Genomic DNA, 17590 nt, shown 5'->3' on the forward strand with positions numbered 1-17590 from the left:
TTTTCCTGATCTTAGAGGAAAAGCTTTCAGTTTTTCACTACTGAGTATGATGTTAGCTGTGGGTTTTTTCATATACAGCCTTTATTATGTTAAGGTATGTTCTCTCTAAACCCACTTTGTTGAGAGTTTTTATCATGAGTGGGTGTTATATTTTGTCAAATGCTTTTTCTGCATCTTTTAACATTATATGGTTTTTATCCTCTGTCTTGTTAATGTGATGTATCACACTGATTGATTTATGAATACTGAACCATCCCTGCATCTCTGGAATAAATCCCAGGGACAGCAGTGAGTGGTATTGTTAATGTACTGTTAAATTTGGTTTGCTAATATTTTGTTGAGGATTTTTGCATCCATGTTCTTCAGGAATATAGGCCTGTAGTTTCCTTTTTTTGTAGTGTCTTTGATTTGGTATCAGGGTAATGCTGGCCTCAAAGAATGAGTTTGGAAGCTCTTCTATTTTCTGGAATAGTCTGAGAATGGTCATTAATTCTGCTTAGATGCTTGGTAGAACTCACCTGTGAAGATCTGATCCTAGACTTTGGTTTGTTGGGAATTTTTTGATTACTGATTCAATTTCATTACTAGCAGTGGATCTGTTCAAATTTTCTATTTCTTCCTGATTCAGATTTGGAAGACTCTAAGTTTCTAAGAACTTACCCATTTCTTCTAGGTTGTCCAATTTGTTGGTATATGATTTTCATAGTTCATTATAATCCTCTGTATTTCTGTGGTATCAGTTGTTATTTCTCCTATTTTACTGCTGATTGTACTTCCTTGAGTCTTCTCTCTTTTTTTCTTTATGAGTCTGGCTAAAGGTTTGTCAATTTTGTTTATTTTTTCAAAGAACCAGCTCTTGATTTCATTGATCTTTTCAATTGCTTTTTAGTTTCAACTTCATTTATTTTCATTCTAATTATTATTTCTCTCCCTCTACTATTTTTGGACTTCCTTTACTAGTTCCTTTAGGTATAAGGTTAGAATGTACAATTGCACCAAGAAGAATAAAATACCTAGGAATAAATTTAACTGAGAGGTGAAAAGACCTGTAATCTGAAAACTACAGGACACTGATGAAAGAAACTGAGGATGACACAAATGAAACACTATTCCATGCTCATGGATGGGAAGAATTAATATTATTAAAATGTCCATGCTACAAAAAACAATGTACAGATTCATGCAATCCCTATCAAAATACCAACAGTTTTTTTCACAGAATTAAAACAAATAATCCTAAAATTTGTATGGAACCACAACAGATCCTGAATAGCCAAAGCAACCTTGAGAAAGAACAAAGCTGCAGATATCACAGTCTCAGATTTCAAGATATACTACAAAGTTATATTAACTGAAGCTATGTGGCACTGGTATAAAAATAGACACACAGATCAACAGAACAGGATAGAGAGCCCAGAAATAAACCCATGCTTATATGGTCAAGAATATACAATGGGGAAAAGACAGTCTCTTAAATGGTGCTGGGAAAACTAGACAGCTACATTCAGAAAGATGAAGCTGGGCCATTTGCTTACAACAGACACAAAGATAACATAAATTAAAGTCCTAAATGTGAGAACTGAAAGCGTGAAACTCCTAAAAGAAAACACAGGCAATAATTTCGTGGACATTAGCCTTAGCAACATATTTATGGATAGGTCTCTTTGGCAAGGGAAACAAAAGCAAAACTAAACTTTTTGGACTACATCAAACTAAAAAATTTTTGCACAGTGAAAGAAACCATCAATAAAACAAAAAGCCAACCTACTAAATGAAAGAAGATATTTGCAAATAATATATCTGATAAGGTGGGGGGAAGCCTGGGTGGCTCAGTTGGTTAAGTGTCTGTCTTCGGCTCAGGTCATGATCCCATGGTCCAAGGGTCCTGGGGCTCCCTGCTCAGTAGGGAGTCTGCTTATTCCTCTCCCTCTGCCCCTTCCCTTCCACACCCCCAGCCCCCTGCTTGTGTTCATGTGTGCTCTCTCTTTCAAATAAAATCTTTAAAAAAAAAATCTGAAAAGGGGCTAATATCCAAAATACATAAAGAATTTGTACAACTCAACATAAAAAACACAAATAATCCAATTAAAAATGGGCAGAGGGCCTGAATAGACATTTTTCCAAAGAAGAGATACAGATGGCCAAGAGACACATGAAAAGATATTCCACGTAACTAATCATTACGGAAATGCAAATCAAAACCACAAGCTATCACCTGACACCAGTCAAAACGGCTAGTATCTAAAAACAAGCATTGGTGAGGATGTGGAGAAAAGGGAATCCTTGTACACTGGTGGTAAAAATATAAGTTGGTGCAACCACTGTGGGGGTTCCTCAAGAGATTAAAAATAGAAATGCCTCTCTGCCTGCACATCCTGCTGCTGCCCCCCAGAAATGCTTTGATTACCAGCAGCCCTTCACCAAATGAGGTCAGTGTCCAGGGCTCCTCATCTCACTTGGGCCTGTGCCAAAGATGTAAAATTTGGTGCAGATGCCTGAGCCTTAATGCTTCAAGGTGTACACTTCACCTTTTTAGTTGATGCTGTAGCTATTACTATGGGGCCAAAAGGAAGAACAATGATTACTGATCAGAGTTGGGAAGTCCCAAAGTAACAAAAGATGAGGTCACCATTGCAAAGTCAATTGACTTAAGAGATAAATGTAAAAATATTGGTGCTAAACTTGTTCAAGATGTTGCCAATAACACAAATGAAGAGGCTGAGAATGGCACCACTATTGCTACTGTCCTGGCGAAATAAAGAAAATTGATAAATCTTGAAGATGTTCAGCCTCACGATTTAGGAAAAGTTGGAAAGGTCATTGTGATCAAAATTGATGCCATGCTCTTAAAAGGAAAAGATGACAAGGCTCAAGTTAAAACATGTATTCAAGAAATCATTGAGCAGTTAGATATCACAATTAGTGAACATGAAAAAGAAAAGCTGAATGAATGTCTGGCAAAACTTTCAGATGGATAGCTGTGCTGAAGGTTGGTGGGACAAGTGGTGTTGAAGTGAATGAAAAGACAGAGTTACACAAGCTCTTGTTGAAGAAGGCATTGTTCTGGGAGTGGGTGGTGCCCTGCTCCGGTGCATTCAGACTTGGATTTAACAACTCCAGCTAATGAAGATCAAAAAGTTGGTATAGAAATTACTAAAATTCCTGCAATGAGCATTGCTAAGAATGCAGGTGTTGAAAGATCATTGGTAGCTGAGCAAATTAGGCAGAGTTCCTCAGAAGTTGGTTATGAAACTATGCTTGGAGATTCTGTGAATATGGTGGAAAAAGGAATCATGGGTCCAACTAAGATTGTAAGAACTGCTTTCCTGGATGCTGCTGGAGTGGCCTCTCTGTTAACTACAGCAGAAGTTGTAGTCACCGAAATTCCTAAAGAAGGACCCAGGAATGGGAGGAATGGGTGGAATAGGAGGTGGTATGGGAGGTGGCATGTTCAATTTCCTAGGATAGTGCTATACCATTAATAATGAACTGTGAGAGGAAGCTCAAACAACTTCAGAAAAGTCAGTTGATGGAAATGACTGAAGAAAAGGCTGGCTGATGTTTAAGAAAATCACTATAACCATCAGTTACTGGTTTCAGTTAACAACATATAATGGTTTATTGCTGTCATTGTCCATACCTACAGATAATTTATTTTGTATTTTTTAATAAAAAGACATTTGTAATATTCCTGATAATTGAGTGCAAGAGCCATGTACCAGTGTATTTTTACTACTGTGGATTTTAGTGCTTGCCATTACCAGATGAAAAGTTAAGAAGCAGCCTTTCTGTGGAGAGTAAGAATACTTGTGTACAAAGCAGAGAAATACCAATTATATGATAACCTTCCTGTAATAAAAATTTGTTTAAAAAACAGAAATGTCATATGATCCAGTAATTCCATGGCTATTTACCCAAAGAAAAGTGAAAACACTAATTCGAAAACATATATGCACCCCAATGTTTACTGCAGCATTATTACATTAGCCAAGATATGGAAGCAACCAAAGCATCCATCAACAGATAAATGGATAAGAAGATATGACATACACACACACACACACACACACACACACACACACACACACTGAAATATTACTCAGCCATAAAAAAAGAATGAAATCTTGCCATTTGCAACAACATGGATGAACCTAGAGGGTATTATGCTAAGGGAAATAAAAACAACAAAACAAACAAAAAAACCATAAACAGACTCATAAATACAGAGAACTGGTAGATGCCAGAGAGGGCGAGGTTTGGGGGATGAACTAAATAGGTGAAGGGGATTAAGAGGTGCAGACTTCCAGTTATAAAATAAATAAGTCACGGAGATGAAAAGTATAGCATAGGGAATATAGTCAATGATATTGTAGTATCGGTATATGGTGACAGATGAGATGGTGACTACACTTAATCATGTTGAGTACTGAGTAATATATAGAACTGTAAAATCACTCTGTTCTATATCTGGGACTAATATAACACTGTATATCAACCATATCTCTCTCTCTCTCTCTATATATATATATATATTTTATTTTTTAGAGAAAGAGAGCAAGAGTGCATGTGCATGAGTGAATGGGAGGGGCAGCGGGAGAGAGAGAATCTTAAGCAAGCTCAGTGCTCAGCACGCAGCCCAACCCAGGGCTAGATCTCATGACCCGAGATCATGACCTGAGCTGAAATCAAGAGTCATATGCTTAACCAGCTGAGCCACCCAGGTACCCCAATAAAAATTTTTTTTAAATGGTGCTGGAACAACTAAATGGACTTACTGAAAAAAAAATGGATCTTGACCTATACCTTAAACCATGTTCAAAGGTTAATTCAAGATGGACAATGGACCTAAGTCTAATGTTTCTAGAGGCAAACAAAGGATAGTATTTTCATGACCTTGGGAGAGGCAAAAATTTCTTAGGGCACAAAAATCAGAAAAATAGAAAGAAAAAAAGATAAATTGAACTTAAACAAGTATTTTCATCAAAATACACTACCGACAAAATGGAAAATATAAGCCCCAGACTAGGAGAAATAGTTTAAAGACATATAGATATATTTGACAACAGACTTGTAACCAGAATATATAAATATTTCTAATAGGTAAACAATAAAAAAAACCCAATTTAACACTTTAGAAAACTGAATTAAAAATTTTTTAAAAATCTCAATATTATTAGTGATCAGAGAAATGCAAAATAAAACCATAATGAAATACTACCTCACATCTACTACTGTGGCTAAAATTAAGAATGACAACATCAAATAATGCAAGGATATGAGCAACTGGATCTCTCATACATTGATGGTGGAGTTTAAAATTGTATGGCCATTTTGAAAAAAATGATTAGTGGTTTTTATAGTTAAAGATAAATCTACTCAATGATCAAACAGTTCCATTCTGAAGTATTTATGCAACTGAAATCTCTCACAAAAAGATGTTAGTTTCTTTATTCATAACATCCAAGAAATGAAAACAAACCAAATAATCAACAGGAGAATAGATATAAATGAACTCTGGTATGCCATGCAATTGAATACTTCTCAGCAACAACAAGAAAAGAATGAATTATTGATATACACACAGCCTGAGTCAATCTAAAAATGGGTAAAGTAAGTCAGACACAGAAAGAGTACATATCATATTACTAATCTATATGGCCTTTAAATATAGATAAAATTAAATTATGGTTATAGAAATCAGAAGAGGGGTTGCTTATGGAATGTGAGAACCGACTGAAAAGAAGCACAAGGTAATTTCCTGAAGTAATGGAAATGTCCTATATATTGACTGGGGTATTAGTGACATAGGTAAACAGATTTGTCAAAATTCATTTGATCATACAGTTAAAATTTGTGATTTCAATGGATTTAAACTTCAATAAAATAAAAATAAACCCTCATTACTTTAAGATTAATACATATATTCTAACACCTGATAGACTGTCAGAATAAAATCCATGTTCCACTCTTCTCATATCCTCAATCATCTGTTGGCCGTGTAGTTTATACAATCTATTGTGTTTCACTGACACTGGGAGTTGGTATACTGGCCTAGCTCGCTGTAATCAATGACAAACATGAATTGCTAAGTCTCCTAGATCATATAACTCATAACTCTCTAGAACCTTAACTTCTCAAGAAGACTGAATTCAACTCAAACTCAAACTCACTTATGTCCAAGTGTTTTGACATACAGCCCCCTTTGAATCCATGTATAATGCTTTCATGGGAAATTTTATCCCAAGTCATTTGTGTAACACTAAACTTCTATTCATTAGTTTGGTAAGGGTGTATTTGTGATCACCACAACATAACAATGTTTTGTGCTAATTTTTACAGGATCTTTACAAAGTTTATTTGCACTGATATTCAACACTTGCCAGTGTAAAGTTCAATCTCTAGCAATAATGATTAATATGTGTACCTATTTTTGACTCCCTTGTCAGGTAACCTCTAAAGTCATTTAAAACACTATCACTGATAAGCTAACATGCTTTCTCTAAAGTGTTTCCAAATAGTGATGAGAATTTTAGTGATCTATTCCCTGAGTATTTTGTTTTGGAATGTTCTTTAAAGTCACTTAAGGAAGCTCTTTCTTTCATTTGCCACCATGTTTCATACAACCCTAGTCTGTGACTTTATTCCTGTTATATTGAAGACAATACATTTTTCCTCTTATTTTGTGTTCAAAATAAAATTGAGAGAGGACTCAATAACACGATGTTTTTGAGAGCTTAAACAGAAAGTAAATTCCTCTTTTTCTGCAGGATAATCTCTTGAGGGGTGGTAAAACCTCACCTTCCATTAAAAGCATATATGCCAATACTGATTAAAGATAATAAAATTTATTCCCTTTCATTTTTTCACCAGTTAAGAGGTTAAACAGAAGAGGGAGAGATTAGATTTTATGCCTGGTTTTTAAAATATGTTACCAATGATACTTCAAGAAGCTTGTATGATTATGTATAAAATTTAGATCTCTTGAATGTAAAGTTTCTTTGCTAAGCCTCTCTGAGGACTACAGATTATACATATATAGATAGATACATAGATATCAGGCATGAGAATCTACTGTAACACAGGCATATACATTAAGTAAATTTAAATAAAAAAAATTTTTTTCTCCCTTGCCATGTGGATGTTCTCCCATTGCATGCAATAAATTAATGATTCCAAGAAAACTATATTGGTAGCACTCATAAATCTAACACCTTCTTTCAATTAAAAAAAGGGTTAAGTTATACCATTTTAAAATTTTACTTGATTTAAAAATTTTACTATGGAAATAACTGTTGAATATGTTGGCCTTAATTTATATGATCCCTTTATTAAAAAAATAAGTTTAAGACTTTTCTTCCTGTTCTCATGTCCTGTGCATCAAAAGACGCTATCAGGAGAGTAAAAAGGCAACCCATGAATAGAAGACAACATTTGGGGCATCTGGGTGGCTTGTCGGTTAATGGTCTGCCTTCGGCTCAGGTAATGATCCCAGGGTCATGGGATCGAGTCCTGCATCAGGCTCCCTGCTCTGCCTCCTCTCCCCGAGTTGTTCTCTCACAAATAAATAAATAAATAAATAAATAAATAAATAAATAAATAAATAAATAAATAAAATCTTTGAAAAAGAAGAAAATATTTGAAAATAATATATCTAACAACAATCTAGTTTCCAGAATATATAAAGAACTCCTACAACCCAATAACAAAAAGACAACCAGTTAAAAAATGGGCAAAGGACTTTGAATACACACTTCTTTGAATACACATTTCTCAAAGTATACAGACAGCCAACAATCACACAAAAAGATGCTCAACATCATTAGTCATTAGTGAAATGCCAGTCAAAACCACAATGAAATACCACTTTGCAACCCAGTAGGTTGGCCATAATAAAAAATACAAAATGATAGAAAAATATTTGTGAGGATGTGGAGAAAGTAGAACCATCGAACACTGCCAGTGGGAATGTAAAATGGTTCAAGTGCTATGGAAAACAGTCTGGCGGCTCCTCAAAAAGTTAAATATAGAATTACCATACAACTCAGAAATTCTACTCTTAGGTATACACCCAAAGAAATGAAAACAATAATTCAAATAAATACTTGTAATGTTCATGGAAGCACTCTTCACAATAGTCAAAGGGTGGAAAGAACCCAATGTCCCTAAATTTGGGTTGGAATTCAGCTCTAAAAAGGAAGGAAGGACTGATACATGCTACAACATGGATGAATGATATGAAAGAAACCAAACACAAAAAGTCATGTATTGTATGATTACCTTTATATGAAACATCCAGAATGGGTAACTCAGACTTGTGTTTGCTAGGGAATGGCAGGAGAAAATGGGTAGTGACTATTCAGTGGGTGTGGGGTTTCCTTTTGGGGCGATAAAACTGGACTGGAACTAGGCAGAGGTGATGGTTGCACAACATTGTGAAGGTACCAAATGCTACTAAATTGTACATGTGAATTGGTTAATTCATGTTATATAAATTTTATGTAAAAAAAAGATAAAAAAAAATAGGGGCGCCTGGGTGGCTCAGTCAGTTAAGTGTCGAACTCTTGGTTTTAGCTCAGGTCATGATCTCAGGGGTTGTGGGATCAAGCTCGCAACAGGCTCTACACTCAGTGGGAAGTCTGCTTAAAGGTTCTCTCCCTCTCTCCTTTCCCTGACTCTCTCTCTGTCACGGGTACATGAAAGCACACATGCTCTCTCTAAAATAAATAAATGAATCATAAAAAAAAAAAACACAAAAAACTAATCTAAACCCATCTCTCCAAAAATTCAATGTTAGGTAACAGTTACCTCTAGACATTATATTACATATTACCTATGCTTTTCACTGTTCTCTTTCTGTGGTGCTGTCAATAAATGATGCTTTGATTTTCTAGCTATTAGATCATCTGTGGTATGTTTAGTGTTCCACAGTAGTTTTTATAATAAATTCCAGGGAATATATGTAAATGGAACTTTCTCTTTAAATCCAACTGGAAAAAGATCCAAAATCATATTTTGCATCACAAGATGATCACTGAAAATTATGTCTGAGATTGTGTTTCTTTTTACTTTTAAAATATGAATAGCATAGCAAACCAGCATCATAATGAACGGTATGCCAATGCTACAAGTCTGGGACTACGATTTTGTTTGAAGTCTTAATTTACTTCATTTTTCTTATTTTACAAATGCACGGGAAACAGATGAAATATGAAAGTATAAGATCTGCATCTCCTCAAGGGTTTGCATCCCCTCTCTAGCGTGTACAAGCCATGTGGCTTTGGCCAACTTATTTCATTTTCATTTCACTGTACTGCTTTCTCTTTCTCCCTTCAGATCTGTTAGTATCTACTTAGTATAGTTAGATGCTCCAATGCTGGGTCCATATATACTTAAAATGGTTGGATCTTCTTCATGAGCTGACCCCTTTACCATTATGTAATGACCCTCTTTGTCTCCTGTTACCATTTTGGCTTAAAGCCTATTTTGTGTGATAGAAGTATAGCTATCCTTTAAAAAAAAAAAGTGTAGCTATCCTTGTTCTTTTGAGGTTTCTGCTTACATTGAATCTTTTTCCATCACTTCACTTTGTTCCTATGTAGGTCCTTAAAGCTGAAGTGAGTCTCTTGTAGGCAGCATATAGTTGGTTCTTTTTTTTATCCACACAGCCACTCTCTGACTTTTGATTGGAGAACTGAATCCATTTACATTTAGAGTGAATACTGGTATGTAAGGATTTACTAATGCCATCTTATTAGTTATTTTCTGGCTGTTTTATAGTTCTCTTCTTCCTCTCTTGCTGCCTTCCTTTGAGAACTGATGATTTTTGATAGTGCTATGCTTTGAGTCTCTTCTCTTTATCTTTTGTCATCTACTGTAATTTTCTGCTTTGTGGTTATCATAAGGCTTACATGAAACACCTTGTAGATATAACAGTTTATTTTACACCGATAACAGTTTAACTTCAATCTCATTCAAAAACTCTATCCTTTTATTGTCCTCCTTTTATGCTTCTGATGTCATAATTTACCACTTTTAATAATATGTATTCATTAACAAATTACTGTAGCTATAGTTATTTTTAATATGCTTGTCCTTTAACCTTTACATTAGGATTCAGTGATTAACATACCACATTACCATAGTAGAGTACTGTGAATTTGACTATACACTTACCTTTACTGGCATGTTATATATTTTCATATGTTTTTCATGTTGTAATCAGTACCCTATCATTTTAGTTTGCAAATTCTTTTCTGCATTTCTTGTAAGGCAGGTCTAATGGTGATGAATTACCTCAGCTTTTGTCTAGGAATATCCTTATTTCTACTTCCTTTATGAAAGATAACTTTGCCAGAAAGAGTATTTTGATTGGCAGTTATTTTTTTAAGCATTCTGAATATATAATCTCACTCTCTTCTGCTCTACAAGGTTTTTGCTAACAACCCCACTGATTGTAGGTTACAATCTTTTGTAGGTTACAATCTTTTTCTTGCAACTTTCAAGATTATCTTTTTGTCTTTGATTTTTGACAGTTTTATTATAATGTATCTTGGACAGGATCTTTTTAGATTTAGTTGGTTTGGTGACCTAATGAGCTTTATGTACTTGGATATCCAAATGTCTTCCCATGTTTGGGAAACTCAGTAATCATTTCTTTAAATAGGCTTTCTGCCCTCTTCTCCCTCTCCTTTTGCTTCTGGAACTCCAATTGTTAAAAATTATTTCTTTTGACGGGATCTCACAGATCAGGCAGGCTTTCTTTACTCTTTGCTCTCCTCTGATTGGAATTTCAAGTTCCTATCTTTTACCACAGATTCTTTTTTCTGTTTGGTCCATTCTACTGTGACTGTGCTATCTGTTGCATTTGTCATTTTATTCACTGATTTCTTCAGCTCCAGAATTTGTTTTTGGTTCTTTATGATTTCTATCTTTGTTAATCTTTTCATTTTGTGTATTGCTTTCCTGATTTTGTTGAATTGTCTTTGTGTTTTCTTGTAGCTCACTGAGTTTCCTTAGAATAGCTATGTTGAATTCTTTATTAGTTAAATCACAGATATTTTGGGTTTAGTTACTGGAGGATTGTGATCTTTTGGTGATGTCATGGTATTTCATGTTCTTTGGAATTAGGTATTTTCTTTTCTTTGTTTGTTTGTTTGTTTGTTTGAGGGGGGAGGGGCAGAGGAAGAGAAAGAATCTTAAGCCCATGTGCGGAGCCTGACATGGTGCTCGCTGTAACAACCTGAGCCGAGATCAAGAGTCAGACGTTTAACCGACTGAGGGATCTAGGTGCCCCGCATGTTCTTTGGAGTTTTGCATTGCCACCTTAACATTTGAAGTAGCAGCCACCTCCTCCAGTATTTACTAACTGTCTTCAGGGCAGAAATATCTTTCTTCAGTCCTGCCAGAATTTATGAGGCTTTCTCAGACCTATGGATACATCTGCTCCGTATTTCTTGCTCCCTCTTGTGGCAGACCTTAATATTGTATTCCTTCTCTCCTTCCGGCAACACACAAGGCTGAACGCTGACCCCCAGACCTTTGTTTCCTAAATGTGGTGCTACAGCTCCTTTGTGGTCTCTTCCTGGCCTGCAGCTACAGATGTGCTAAAGCCTGCTCTCACTACTCTCTTTAGCAGTGCACACAGGGAGCCAGCTGCAGAGCAGAAGGGAGATTGTGGGTGAGGCATGTGGTATGGTGGAGGTTCCCATGGCCAGTTAGAGGGATCTACAGGTGAAGCTGCCCAAGCAGCTCATGGCAGACTTTTAATGGAGTCTGTGACGCAGTGAGTATGATGAGTACCTTTAATACCTTCTGAGAGTCCCATCTGCCACTCTCCCAGTCTCTTTCCACCCCACACCCCAGCCATGGAGCTCCTGATTTAGTGCTCTAGATGGGGTAAGAGAGAGAGGGAGAGAGAGAGAGATGAGTCTCTTTGGTAATGGCCTGCACGGCTGGACAAGCTGGGTACTCACTCATCTGTTCTCCCTTTTCTCTGCAGGAAAAATCATAGGCCAAGAAGGGTTCTCGTAGATCTAAGCTGCATTCTCTTGGGTGAGAAGTGATGTATGTAAAGACAAGCTATTCCTCTTGCTAGAACTGGAATGCATCCAAACTTGTATTTTTTTTTTTTTTTTTTTTTTTTTTTGCTTCAGTGGAATGCTGAAACTTCTCTGGAAATCTGAACTTGCACAAGGGCTCTCTCAACCCTGGATAACTGTCTAAGTCACTGCACCCCAAAGGGTCCCAGACTATAGCCAAGAGGAGCAAGAGCTGGTAAACAGGTTACTACAGGGTCCAGTCAAGACTGAAATCTGTCTGCTTATTATCCAGTGCACAGGTGGGTGGGAGGCCTTCAGGGTTCCTTGGTATATGGTTTTGGATCCCATAGCTCTCACAGTTCATTTTTGTTGTGGGTGGGACAAAAACAAGGGACATTTTATACTGCCATCACTGTCTTTTATCTTTTTATGTAATATGGGGCACTGGGAACCGTTCACATATTAATAGTCTCTATGCTTTAATGTGAACACGTATGCCATGTGACTACAGAATTCTGTAAGTTTGGATGACTTAATTTTCTAAGAACCAGAAAATCTGCCCTTTCTGAATCTTGATATTAAATAACATGGTAGAACAAATGTTAAACTAATTCATTACATTGTTCTCTACAAGTAGAGACTTACATTTCCTCTTTTTAGTCCAACTCTTTGCCTATTTACTTTCAACCCAATAAGAGATTCCATATCATATGTTCACTTCTGTGAGTTAGTTCAATTGTGCTGCTTTTGAATACATTATTAGCCTACAGACTTTATTATAGCCAATTCTGTCTCTATACAAATAACGAATGACCTTTGGACTACTTTGGTTATGGCAGGCGTAAGCAATGTATTCTCGGAATACTCATATATTTTATGAACAAAGTTTCTGTTTAACTACATAAATGGGAATCAAAGGACATAATATACCACCATTTCCACAGTGTTTGTGATATATGGCAGGGCAGGGTATGGTTAAGTAAACAATAAGGCATTCTCTCGCCATGTTTTAATTACCCTTCCTTGTTTCTTTTAGGAGTTAAATAGGCCCTATTTTGTTATCTGGAATGGGGCATAAAAAAGGAAGCTCTAGGAAAAATTTCAATTTTTCTTTGGCATCTGAATTTTCCATAAACCTGATTTTTGTCTTGGCCTTCCTTCTTTGCCCCTTTTAACGTTGTGTTCATCAGCTTCTTTCTATTGAAGTTTACACCTTCTTGTTCTTATTCTACCTCAGACAACCCCATAAAACATTATGCTACAAAGTTGCTTCGGATCCTTGCTATCATTCTCTTGTTCTATTTTGAGAGACAGCATATCAAGTGGTAAAGAATGCAGGCTAGGGAGCCATAGTGCTTGGGTTTGAATCCCATCTCTGTCACTTACTACTTGGTAACAACAAACAAGAACAAACTTACAGCCATAATGGAAGGATTTTACCACACTTTTCTTTATTTATTTGAGAGAGAGAGAGAGAGAGAGAGAGAGAGAGAGAGAAAGCATATGAGAGGGGGGAGGGTCAGAGGGAGAAGGAGACTCCCTGCTGAGCAGGGAGCCCGATGTGGGACTCGATCCCGGGACTCCAGGATCATGACCTGAGCCGAAGGCAGTCACTTAACCAACTGAGCCACCCAGGCACCCGTTACCACACTTTTCTTGATAGTTGATAGCACTAGCAGCCATAAATTCGTTAAAAATATGAAAAATTTGAACAAAATTATTTATAAACTTCACCTAGCAGACATATTTAGAACACTTAACCCAACAACCTGATGAATATACATTCCTAATATAGGTAAAGAAAGTCTTAAGGAATATTAAAGTATTGAAATCACAGACTGTTTCCTAACCACAATGAAGATAAACCAGAAATCAACCACAAAAAAACAACTAGAAAATTAATATCTTTGGAAACAAAAAAACATACCCCTGATAAAGGCTCTTTAGTTATTAGCAAGAGACAAAGATATAGTCAGATTACCTCAGGCTGTGTGGGATTTTTATAAGGATACAGAGTAAAGTAATGACATCCAGGGAACTGACTCTGTAGACAAATAGCCAGTGCTTGTAAAATTGGAGTGCTGTTCATTGCCATTTAGTAAATAACAACTACACTAATATCCTAATATCACTCTAGTAACTGTTGTTTCAGAAACAAGCATTTGTTGTTCCCTTTTCTAGTTATTCCTCTATTCTCACGTTTCTCTCTCTGACACTCTCTGCTTTGCTTTTAACCCTTTTTACTTTCATCCCTACCTTAAAATAGTTGGCTTATTCATGGCTTCTACTGTCTCATGGCTTTTGCCTATGACCTTCTTTCTCTCTTGGTTTCTGCCACTGTTTAGTAACTGAGTCTCTTCTTTGTGTTCCATGTTTAAATTATTCAAGAGAAATAATCTGAATTCTTCAGTCATTCTAATAGAAACCACTCCAAATCAGCAGAGTTTATGCATCAGCTCCCTACAAAAATTACTAGTCTTCCTCATGTCCATGTTGTAGATGACTACCTCTGGGCTAAGTGCCAACCTCTAATTCAGGATTGCAGAGTTACTTGATACAACACGTGATAACTTTTGAACAAGAACCATCTCTGGTCTCTTATTTCAGAGGACGACTGATTTTGGAAAGGCACTCAATTTCTTGGATTTCTGAGCAAGGGAAAAATGACAACTGCTAATATAGGACAACATACCTAGTGTATACTTCATAATAGTTTTGTTTACCTTTATTGCTTTAAGTCAAAGATTTCCCAAATTATTATTGGTATGCTGCGAGAGTTCCCATTTGGGGGTAGTGTGTATAAAGTCGTTCCTATGGACTCCTGTCATTGACTAGTATATTATTTCTGTTTATACCCAGAAAATGAAGGAAGAGATGCATTTGTTATTTTAATAAACCATTTTTATACTGAGAAAAAAAAAACAACTAAATAACCCTGAATCAAAGAATATATTGCTCACAAAAATTAGAAAATATTGAGAACCAAAGGATAAAAAGAACAACATAACAAAACTTGTGGAATGTAGCTAAAGCAGTACTTAGGGGAAAGCTTATAAACTTAAATGTGTATAACACAAAAGAGGAAATGCTACAATTAATAAGCTAAACATCTACTTATAGAAGTTTTAAAAAGACAGCAAAATAAACCTTTAGAAAGTAAGAGGAAATACTAAAGTCAAAAGCAAAACACACAAGAGAGAATTAACATCAAAGTTAGTTCTTTGAAAAAACTAATACAATGACAAACTTCTGGCGGGACCAATCAAAAAAAAAAGAATGAAGATATAAGTAACTAATATCAGGAATGAAACAGGAAAACACTACAGATACTGCAGATGTTAAAAAAATTGAAGGTATTATGAATTATCTGGTGCCAATAAATTAATAAATTTAGAACTCTTTAAAAACATAATTTACCAAAACTGAAAAATAAAATAAAATGTAGTATTTCCAAGAATATTGTTCACCTGAACTGAACCACAAGGAACATAATACATATAACAGAAACCCAAACTGAACAATGGTCCACAAAACTACTGACCAATACTCTTCATGAAAGACAAAGAAAATAGAAGGAACTATTCCAGATTGAATGAGTCTAAAGAATTTAAAGGGTCATGACAACTAAATGCAATGTGTGTTCCTGAATCTGATCCTGGAAAAGGGGAAAAGTCACAAAGGACATTATTAAGACAAATGATAAAAATTTAAAATGAGTTTCACATTAGATATCAGTATTGTATCAATATTAAATTTCATAAAGTTGATCACTTTAGTATAGTTAAGTAAGAAAGTATCTTTGTTCTTAGTCAATATACCCTGAAGTATTTATGGATAAGAGAACATGATGCTGGGGCGCCGGGGTGGCTCAGTCAGTTAAGCATCTGCCTTCAGCTCAGGTCATGATCCCGGGGTCCTGGTATCAAGCCCCACGTCAGGCTCTCTGCTCAACAGGGAGTCTGCTTCTCCCTTTCCCTCTGTTCCCTCTCTCTCTCTCAAATAAATAAAATCTTAAAAAAAAAAAAAAGAACATGATGCCTCTAACAAATGATTCAGGGGAAAAAAAAATCCACGTACATATATACCTATTTATAAAAAGAAGGAATGATAAAGAAAATATGCCAAATGGTACCTTGTGATTCTGGTGAAGAGAATATAGAAGTATTCTGTACTACTTCAGTAATTCTTCTGTAACTTCTCTATTATATTTTATAAGTTTTATGATTTTGTCTTTCATATTTGTTTTCAAGCCAACTGGAATTGAATTTTATATAATATTTTTCCACATGAATACCTAAAGTCTGAACTTTTCCTTGATGATCTGCATATATTATGTCCAAGTACGGGTAAGTCTATGTCTGGCCTTTTTCTTCTGTTCCACCTACACTAACACTAAAGTTAACACCTCTAGTTTGTCAAAAGACAGCAAAAAGACAGTGAAAAAAACCAAACTGTGACACAAGAGAAGATTTATTTACAAAGATATAACAAAGGCCAGTATTTAGAATACATAGAAAGTATTCCAAATCAAGAAGAAAAAGAAACGCAATCCGATAGAAAAATGGTCAATTTGAACAGGCACTTCACAAATAAGAAATCTACACAGCCAATAGTCACATAAAATAGTGCTCAACAGCACAGGTCATCAGAGAAATGCAAATTAAAACCACAATGGTGTAAGACTGGCAAAATTTTAAAAGTTTGCCACAATCAAGAGTTTGGGAGTATGTGGAATAACAAGAGCTCTCATCAAGTGTTGGTGGGAGTAAAAATTGGCACCACTTTGGAAAACAGTGGGGCATCTGCTAGTAAATAACTGATGTTATGCATATCCTATGGCATAGCAATTTCCCTTACAAGAAAATAATTAATTCAGAGAAACTGGCATGCCAGGAAGTATGTACAAGAATGTTCACAGTAGCTTGGTTTGTACTAAATATAAGTTAGAAGCAATCCAAATGTCCATCAACAGTAGAGTGGATACACAAATTGTGGGTATAAGCAAATGAAATACATCACACCAACGAAAATGAACCGTCTATAGCTACTGACAAAAACATCGATTAATCTCACAAACACAATCTTGAAAGAAGCAAGGTAAGAAGAATATACACTGTATCATCTCATTTATATAGAATTCAATAACATAGGCTGAATAACATAATAGACTGAAACAACTTGTGTTATTTAGTATGCATAAATAGATGGTAAAAAGAGAAGTGATGAACTCATCACAAAAGACAGGATGGTGATTACTTCTCAATGTCAGAGTGGGAACAGAAATTGGAAAAAACACAGAGGTCTTCTGTGGTGTTGACAATTTTCTATTTCCTGATCTGGGTGAGAGTTAAAAGGATATGTGTTTTTAATTACTTGTTAAAATGTGCATGTTTTATGCACTTTTCTGACTTTCATAATATGTTTTATAATTAAGAAAAGAAAAACAAGAAAAAGGAAAAAAGAAAACCTAGTGTTTTTGAGGAACTGCTAGTAGGTCAGGAAAATTAGTGTGTGTATAGGACATATAAGGAGATAACTGGAAAAGTAGTCAG

The 17590-nt window shown here is 35.6% G+C and overlaps 1 protein-coding gene across 13 annotated transcripts in view; it reads right to left on the reverse strand.

Annotated features, from left to right (window-relative positions):
• Positions 1-17590, reverse strand: part of FAM135A (family with sequence similarity 135 member A) — a 124848-nt gene that overhangs the window by 39545 nt on the left and 67713 nt on the right. The window lies entirely within an intron of this gene.

Source organism: Zalophus californianus, chromosome 7 (genome assembly GCF_009762305.2).
Source record: "Zalophus californianus isolate mZalCal1 chromosome 7, mZalCal1.pri.v2, whole genome shotgun sequence".
In the NCBI taxonomy this organism is placed as follows: domain Eukaryota; kingdom Metazoa; phylum Chordata; class Mammalia; order Carnivora; family Otariidae; genus Zalophus; species Zalophus californianus.